At 42.1% G+C, this 10,104-nt stretch overlaps 1 pseudogene; it reads right to left on the bottom strand.

Moving 5' to 3' along the window:
• Window positions 1–449: 449 nt before the first annotated feature.
• Window positions 450–1,400, bottom strand: LOC132251896 (olfactory receptor 10R2-like; annotated as a pseudogene).
• Between the last annotated feature and the right edge of the window lie 8,704 nt (window positions 1,401–10,104).

The raw sequence follows: 10,104 nt of genomic DNA, 5'->3' as shown, positions 1-10,104 counted from the left end.
CAAATAAGATTTCTGATTGGGCCACTGGTTAATTTCAAGCACCACTCTCTAAGAAGTTAAGAAAAAAGGCACAAGAACCAAAAAAAACCCCAAAAATCAGTTTATCAACTATACAGAACCCTCTGCCCACCCATCAGGTGCCTGATGTCAGATCTTGCTCACACATCCAGTATCAAACTGATCAGCAGATTTAGGGTCAGCATGATAATTTTGCCTCAGGACAGACCATCAGTGTTTAATGCCCTTAAAGCACTTTGAAAACCCTGCATCAAGTGGCTTTCCAAAGGTTTGTTGGTAGTCCAAGAATTCAGTGAAATATTTTAAACACTCACGGGATCCTATTAAAATGTCAGCTTGATTTCGTAGATTCATTGAGTCCTCTTTTTTCTGTTGAAATTAGCCAGAAGCTGAGTCTTCCAAAACCTGCTACAGTGAGTCAGTTAAAGACACTAGTTCATATCCCTCTGGTTAAATTTTATGAATGGAAATCTTGCAAAACCATATATTTTATTGAGAGTTCTTCTCAGGGCTTCATTCACCTCTTTGTTTCTAAGGCTGTAGACGAGTGGGTTGAGCATGGGGGTGAGGACAGTGTAAAAGACAGAGAACACTTTGTGTAAGCTCTTTGAAACATAGTCTGTTGGAACCAAATAGACAATAAAGAGGGTCCCATAATAGGTTGTGACAATGACAAGGTGAGAGGAGCAGGTAGAGAAGGCCTTTTGCCTCCCAGATGTGGAAGAGATTCTCAAGATAGTGCTTATGATACAAGCATAGGATGTCAGGGTTAGCAAAAATGGGATCAGTGAAGATATTGAAGACAGTGTGATGACCAAAAATTTTACAAGTTTGGTGTCAGTACATGAGAGTTTCACTATGGGTGAGAAATCACAAAAGAAATGGTCAATTTCATTAGCGCTACAAAACTTTAGCTCTGACATTAAAATGATTACTGTGGTGCTGCCCAGAAAGCCACCTGTCCAACAATAAGCTGCTAGCTGGGAGTAAACCCTGCCATTCATAATAACAGAATAACGGAGTGGATTGCATATTGCTAAATACCGATCGTAAGACATCACTGCCAGCAGGTAGCATTCTGTTGCTACTAGATCACCAAAGCAATAAAACTATGAGAAGCAGTCTCTGACAGAAATGGTTCTGTCCCCACTCAAGAGGCTGGCCAGCAACCTGGGCAGGATGATGGAGATGTAGCAGGTCTCCAAGCACGACAAGTTCCCCAGGAAAAAGTACATGGGAGTGTGAAGGTGCTGATCCGCCATAACTAGTGTAACAATGAGGACATTCCCAGAGATGGTCACAAGATAAATCAGTAGAAACATTAGGAAGAGAGGGATTTGCATTTCAGAGATATTCCCAAATCTCAGGAGGATGAATTCCATGATGGACGTTTGGTTACTCCACCCTATGTGTGCAACTGACTGCATCAAAGAAGGTACAGAAAAAATCATAAATTTAATTGGAGGGCAATAGCTTTAACATAGAATGCAATTCAATTTGTATCTAAGTAGAAATGAATAAACCGTACTATGCAGGTTGTACAAAAGAATGCTGAATGGAACTGTTGTAAGTTTAACTCTGGTGCTGTCCAAAAATTCTCTTACCCAATCCATATTCTGTTTTTACGCTTCATCCCAGCCTTCCAATTTACTTAATATTAGGATGACGCAATGTGATATATGAGGTGACAGATGAAGATAACCTTTGCCTATAGGATCATAGAACCGGGCATTAATATTGTTCTTTTATCTGCCATGCTCTTGACTAGGGATGACTGAAAAGTATTTATCAAAGCATTTTAATTGGAAAATTAGATTTCAGATTACATTATATTTTCCATAAAATATGCTCTTTCTAGAGAAAAAGAAATATTTATCATTACACATAGATATAGATCTATGTCTATACACACACACAGACAAAAAGAGAGAGAGAGAAAGAGATCTACATATATAATGATATAGATCTAAACCTATCTATCTATATTGTCTGAAACAACTATATAGTTTGTTTCTGTCTTTTGGTCTTTTTTGCTTATTTCTTTTCTTTTCCCACAATTTTGCACCGGAAAATTTTTCAATCTTATATCAATTTTTATTAAGTTGCTGGAACCAAAAAGTCTTCCAATTATTTTGTTTGTTTGTTTCTGAAACAAAAGGGCAACTGATCTATAGCTTTATATATCAGAAAATAAGTGTGTTAGGATTGCACTGCTGGAAGAAAAAAAAAGTATTTGAAAACTCATATTTAAATAAAATTAAAATAGAACTTTTTTTTTCAATATTTGATTTTTTTACATGAAAAGGAAATATATGTTAGGTGATGTATTTCTATGACATGCCTATTAACAGAGTAATTCCTTCTCAGTTTAATAGGAAGCATTTTAGAGGTGAGCATAAATGACCATGTGTATGCCTGTCCCTTTCCAAAACTCACACAGGATTGAGACCTGGAATGAATACCATGAAGTGCAAATATGCTTGATTGTACTGAAATGATGTATGCTCTCCTTTCCTTCATTGTTTTTATGCTCTTGCATTGAAAATCAAGGTCTAAAAAATGTTGTTTATAAATCTCTGTACAGCAATTTTAATATGCAACTTTATGGTACCTAATTTATTTTCCAAAATGAAATCATAAAAGTAATACATTTTGATAAACATTCCAATCAAACCATCCAATCTGATTCAGCACAGGTATTGGAGGTCATATCTCCCCAGTTTTACACCTTGTACACAGGGATCCCAAAATGGAAGGATTCTTTTTCAAATAGTAATATTTCCACTTTACTGCACCAGAAGCTGCATTTACACGCAATTACCAAAAGAGTCTAAAGACCAGAACTATTGAATTACTTTAGGCACAGACAAGTTTAACATGATTTTTTCACTATATGCTGTTCTGGCTTCATTTACCCCAGATCTCCTCTGGGCAATTAAAAAAAGGGAAGGAAAGAAGTAAAAAATGGAAATGAAAGCAACAGTTGAAAAAGACTAAAAAAGTTGGGGACAGACTTCTTGGAATCATTATCTTTTTTCTAGACCTTGATTTGTGGGGGGAAAAATGGAATGAATATATCTCCAGTGTAATAAAAGTCTCTACCTAGGCAGTGTGAAAAACTGAATCTTCAAGATTCTTTTTTTCTCTAAATATGAATATCATGAATTAGGCAAGAATTCTTGTTGGTGATATTTTTCTTGGATCACCTATAAACATATAACTTCTCTCACACAGGTGTCTCGGGCCACCACACTGCAACATCATCACATCATTACCTCAACATTATCAATATATGATGAATTGATATAAAGGTGACAAAGAAGTATTTACCTCACTCAAAGCTTGTATTTTACCCATCTCCTCTCAATTCAGCATCACATGCATCTGGACAGGGTCGTGTAGATTGTTGTCTATCCCTGATTCTTGCATCTCTAAGGGAGGAGATCAATATATATTTCTCTCTCTTGGCTGACAGTTATAGCTTCTTGCCTTGTATCCAGCATCAGTATCACTATGTATGTATTCATGTTTCTCCTGATTCACTAGGTACTCGCTATACAAGCAAATTGCATGTTGTTTAATACATCTACTGCTGAGTCCATGAAATGAATGAGAAGTGAAAGTGGCCGGTGTATTAATTTTCTCCAGGGAACACACAATCATGTCAATATGATGAGACTGCTAAACTCCATAGCACTACTCTCAATGGAATTTCCCAAAAGAATGCAAAACTTTGAAACGGTGAAAACAAATGTAACCTCAGAAGACAATTAATTGGGATATAAACACTTTGAATCTCAGAGGAAAAGCTAGGGAAACATCAAGCCTTAAATGAGTTGTTTACTGGTGCTAGACACGATGAACTTGTGACAGATTAGGATAAGTATCTGGCTCAGTTTATTAACTGCTTTTTCTATGAACACCATTCTGTATTTTAACCATTCTGTATTTTAACCATAATTTGAATGTCACTTTTAGAGTGGCTAAAGGCTTTCATCCTAGAGCAGGAAAAGAACACCTAGTAGATAAACTGTAGACTTTTTGTTACCCTGATGTGTCAGTGACTCATAGCCATGCATGGAATGTATTCCTCAAGATCTATGCAGAGTTGAGACAGAACAACCAGTATGTGAGCACTTTTCAACATGGAAAAGCTAGTACTGATATGTAATTTTGAACCTCTGTTGACCATTCAGTTCACTGGAAGCTGATCTACCACTGGACCTGCAATTCATGAGGTATATGGGGTGCTCCAGAATGTGCCCACCTGATTTTCTTTAGGCCCTCCAATCTTCAGGAACTCACTGATGGGTTTTTTTAGACCCCGACTCCAGGCAGCGCCCAATGACTAGGGAGATGATGATCCAATTGCTCATGGGTCTGCTCATTAGCCAGAGCAAGCAGGGAGCAAACACCAGCACACGTTGCTTGCAACAGCTTTATTCAGAATGGAGACAACTTCGGGAAAAGGTGCCAAAAAACTAACAAACCGGGGACCTACCATGAACAATAGTTTTTTTATACACTTTGGTTCATGCTTATTAACATTCAACCCTTCTTTGCCCTTCCTTTGGTTCACCTATATCATCTCCCCTTTCAAGCTCCACCTCTGTTTACTGTTTACTTGATTAGCATGGAATTGCCTATGCATTTTATTCATTTACATGCCTTTTTGCTAAGAGCACTTGTCTAAGACCTTCATCATACTTCTTCAATCACTGGGCAGACTTTGACCAAAACCTGGAAGCTTCTTCACTAATCACTATTCACCCTTTTGCATATGTTCATTTCAGATCCTGTTACCAATTACATGTTGTCTTCCACATTCCAGTCTGTTTTTCTGTTCCATATTGTACCATCTTCTACATTTCTAAGGATTCACCTCATTCACAGCATGCAGACTCGCACAGACTCACTTAAAAATGGTTGACACAGTTAAGATGGTTACTTAGCATAAGCAAATGGCTGGCTTAGCATAAGCATTCATAAGCAAAATCTGCTTGCCTAAGCATCTCGTAATGTTACTTTTAATATATAATTTTGCCTTATGGTTAGTAGGGCTGTGCGAGGCTTTGGACCCTGCTTCAGATCCGAAGCAGCTTCGGATTCTTTGGTGTCCAAAGAAGTATGTCCAGATCCAAGTGCTGGCTTCATTGGGCTTTCCAAAGTGGTTTGGAGCTTCTGAAGTGCTTTGGAAAAGCTTCGGAGCCAATTTGGAGCTCCGGCCATAGGGTATAATGGGGAGTCAATTAAATATCTATAATTTTGTTGTTCTTTGTTTGATTTGGAGGAAACTTGCAAGGGTGGTAGACTCTGTAGAGAGCATGAATCCTGTCAAGTTTCAAGAAGATCTGTGTAGGGTTTGGGGAAACTGTACCCCAAATTCTTGAAAGCAAAACTCATGTCACGTGTATGTGTTACACCACAGCGGGGTGAAAACTGCAGGGGTATTATCCCCTGGTGAGGCCACAAATCCTGCCAAGTTTCAAGAAATTCAGTGCAGGGGTTTGGGGAGAACTGCACTTCAAGCTGCTGACAGGCAAAACTCGTGACATAGATGACCCTGTCTGTGTTAAGGTGCAGTGGGCTGAAAACTGCAGGGGTGGTGGCCCCTGTTGAGGCCATGGGCCATGAAGCCTGCCAGCTGTCAAGGAGATAGGTGCAGGGGGGTTCTGGATCCCTTCACCCCTAGCTGATGACAGACAAAACTTGTGACATGGGTGCTTATGCAACTCTGTCTTGAGGCGGGGGGGGAGGGGGAGGGGGAACTACTGCAGTCCTGTTTACTAAGCTACTGTGTTACCAGTTACCAATCAATCAAGATTCACTCAGGGACCAGCTCAATATACAGTACCTAACTACTACATGACGACTTAATGAGCATGGATTAACGCTTACAAAACCACAGACAAAGGAGAGGAAATAATCAATACAGACAATCAACTGCCCCAAGACAGATACAGTCAGTTGCACAAGCACCCATGTCACGAGTTTTCCTGTCAGCAGCCATAGGTGCAGGGCCCCAGAACCCAGAACCCCTGCACCCATCTCCTCGACAGCTGGCAGGCTTCGTGGCCACAGCAGGGGCTAGCATGTCTGCAGCTTTCACCCTGATGCGCCTTAACACACACAGTGTCACCCATGCCATGGGTTTTGCTTTTCCGCAGCTTGCAGTTCCCCTCAAGCCCCTGCACCTATCTCCTTGAAACATGGAAGGCTTCATGGCCTCATCAGGGGCCACCACCCCTGCAGTATTCAGTCCGCTGCACCTTAACACATACAGGGTCATCTATGTCATGTGTTTTGCCTGTCAGCAGCTTGAGGTGCAATTCCCCCCAAACCCCTCCACTGATCTTCTTGAAACATGGCAGGATTTGTGGCCTCACCAGGGGCTACCACCCCTGCAGTTTTCACCCCCCTGTGGTGTAACACATACACGTGATATGAGTTTTGCTTTCAAGAATTTGGGGTACAGTTCCTCCCAAACCCCTGTACTGATCTTCTTGAAATTTGGTAGGCTTCATGCTCTCATCAGAGGCTACCATCCCTACATGTTTCCTGTAAATCAGACAAAAAAACAACACAGTTATAGATATTTCTTTGATTCCCTATTATACCCTATGGCCGCATCTCCAAGGCAGCTCCAAAGCTTTGGAGCCTCTTAAGTCCAGATCGAAGTAGAAACCTGGTCCAGAGGTCCAGATTGGATCTCTGGCATCCAAAGTGACCGAATCCAAAGCTGGATTGAATAGCTGCCTACTCGTACATGCCTAATGGTTAGCAGCTCTGCTAGGCCACAGGTCATGCCTTTATTCAGCTGCAAATCCAGTGCCCCCCAAGATCCAAATATAGCTGCCCTAACAGATTTACTCAGATGGGATTTTCCTGTTGCATCAGTATAACTAATTCTATGGTTGTTCCAGTTCCCTGGCTTTCTACACCATAACTCCACCAACATAAAGGGCTCTTTCTCAGTTGTGTTTTGGGGTATTATGGATCACTGTGCATTTCAATGTTAGGTGTTTTAGGAAACTAGCCAACATTACTGTCCTCCACACATCCAGTTTTATCTCCCTGATGAAGTACTCAGCCATTTGCCATTTCTGCTTCAAGCACTACGATTAATGGAGAGAACAATTCCAGCTGATTCTCAGCAAACCAGCACACCTTGTTCAGCTGCTCATGATGTAATGCACAGAAACCCAGGAAATAAGTGTTGAGCTATTAGTTAGGCACTTACAGGACATGAGTAGAATATATATTTGGGCACCACCCCATAACAGGTGGAGGTCTCTTGGGCCTTGGCCAGAACTTCCAACTTTCACTTTCTCAAGATGTTGCTAGCCTATTTCATTCTGCCCAGCACATGTGGAAGATGGTTGGTTCTTACTGGTGGAATAGCTTCCTTATCAGCAGAAGTGACTGCAGTTGGCATTCTAAGACAGTGACAATGTTACCAAATTTGCCCATTACTTTGGGGTGTGCTCATTTATTAGGGATAGTTTCTAGGGTCTTGGTGATTCTGTCAATGTGCTGCTTGTGTTACTATACGGAGCTGTATTTCTCCCTTCTGCAAGCCCTCACCCCCAGTGGAGCTATCTTGCAGGACTCAATCTCAATGGGACTGGGTTCCTCCAGTCACCAAATCAGTCATACGCACAAACACACACAAGTTAACGTGACACGCCTGACCTGGCCGGGCTGATCAGCATGGACAGGCTGACACCCTCATATGCCAAGAATCAGTTCATAAGAGCAACAATAAAATGCAGTCAGACACAAGCACACAGGTAAACAGAATCCCTCTGAATCCGGCTGGGTGTCCAGCTGACACCCTCATGGGCCAGCATTCAGTTCATAAGGGCACGTCTGAGTCAAACTGGGTCAATCAGCCTGTACAAGCTGATCCCCTTATGTGTTTCAAACTCAGCACGTCCCAATCTTTGGCCTCTTGATGAGCAGACCCCACAATAATTTAGGCTTCACAGGGATCTTTAGCATAGGTAAAAGAAGCGTTGCTGCAGAGCACAGGAGGAAAAAGAAGCAGAGAAGGAAAAATATACCCAATTACTACCAGTTTGCCTATAAAAGTTATTTATTGCTAAGCATATGAAATATATAATAGTACTAGTAGTAATAGACATGCAAAAGAAAAACAAACACAAACAATGACAATAATATTCTGGTTTCACTAAGTATTTGGGGAAACTTAGCTCAAGCTTAACTAATACAGTGCAGGTTCAGAAGTTTATGCCTAGACAGACGAGAGAGAACGCTGGGAATCTCACCTAGTCCACGGTACGTAGGCTGCAAAGCTGACAGGCACAGTCCGTAGCCCAGGCCTTGAAGAGAGAGATGATCTGTTCTTCCAGCATCCCAAGAACGACAGGGGATGGTGTCAGCACAGGAGTTTTCTTCTTCTTTTCTTTTCTCCCTCTTTCCTCCTGCTTCTTCTTTTTCTTTCTTTTTCCTTTAAGCACACACTTACAGATTTTTATACCCTCAGTTCAGCTGCTTTGAAGCACCCTCAGTAGTGTAAATCATTGTCTTTTCTATTGACAAGGGGTTATCTGGTTTGGACCATCTCAGGAAACTGATTGATAATCAGGAAACACTTAAGATTAGGGAGTAACCCAAATACTTGGGAGCCAGCTTGAGATTCCTATGGATGGCAGATATCCTGATGGGATATCTCATGGTTTCTTCAGGAACAATAGATAGCTTGCAGCGTCAGGATTTTGGATTTTTACTTGTTGTGCACAAGCCTCAGCTTAGCATGACTTTTCCAGATTTAAAGCAATTATTGGGGTGCTCATAACCTTTTGTGGAGAGGACTTCCACCAGTCGTCTCGGGAAAGATACGACAACACCTGGGATTAGGGCTCCAACAGGCTGGATGCTGTGATGAACCCTTAACCATTGTTCAAATGTTGCCCATACCCCCTCGGACTCGGTCTCTTGCCTCAGCATTCCCTAACCCGGCAACCGAGTTTTAGTCAATCAAGTTTAAATAGGCCTCCCATAGTGGGACCAGGGAATGTACGGCCCGAGATGCCTATTAAACTTAGAGCTGTGCATGTGTGTCTGTGGGGAAGAAAAGTCCTTAGCAAATCCAGATTAGAACTGGTCTGATAAATGCTGAGCTGGGTGTGTGTGAACATGGGTTGATTAACATTGGAAGCACAGATTCCCCATCATGCAGCGCTCTCCTGCTTCTCTGGTCCCAGAATTCACTGCAGTCTCTGCTTCAGGCTTTCTGTTTTCCATCTCTCATGTAAATGAATGGTCATCTGGTTCCATCTCAGATGCAGATGAGACCGAGGGCAGTTGTTCACTCTTATCATCCTTATCTGGAGAGTTTTAGGTGCGTCTCTCACTGCATCTTAATCAGTTTCGTTTAGGTGGGGGGGGGTGAGTCCTTTGTGAGTCAGACAGACTGCATCCTGTGCCAGGGTTGCCCAAGAATACAGAGCTGAGGCGTAACAGTATACATGTGCACTGAGGACCACAGCTGTTTGACCTGCAGCGGAGCTGATATGAGCTGGTAGGGACGTAGGGGGCCAGCCCAGGACTCCAGGTTGTGGTGTAAGGTGGTGGAGGGACTGGCCAGGGCATGAGGGTGATACTGCCTGCAGACAGCCCCAGCCAGCCCTGCTCATTATTCACACATGCGTTTCAGTGCACTAAATGACTTCACCATAGGATAGAATTGTCCTGGACAGTACTACCCTATGGAGTAGTCAATTAATTTACTATGCTGTAATGTGGGCGCATGTGTGGATGGTGACAATTTACTGCAGAACTAATTAGTCAACTCTGCAGTAAAGCACACGTATGGATGCATCCACTGGGCACATCTAAACGAGATGTTTACTGTGGAGCTGACTAACTGCGCAGTAAAGCACATGTGCAATATTATTAGGCCAGAGTAAACTAATTAGCTCCGCTGTAGGCTAGTGCTGCCAGACACAAGTACTATTGCATGGAGGAGTTATTCACTCCACCACAATGCGTGTGTAGACGCTAAGCAGGGCAGGCTGGGGCACAAGCGTGCTATACTGCAGGCCTTCCTGCCAACTAGCCCTG

This window comes from Alligator mississippiensis, chromosome 7 (genome assembly GCF_030867095.1).
Source record: "Alligator mississippiensis isolate rAllMis1 chromosome 7, rAllMis1, whole genome shotgun sequence".
Lineage (NCBI taxonomy): Eukaryota > Metazoa > Chordata > Crocodylia > Alligatoridae > Alligator > Alligator mississippiensis.
The sequence above is the reverse complement of the archived record's forward strand: the minus strand, read 5'-3'. Positions and strand labels throughout refer to the sequence as shown.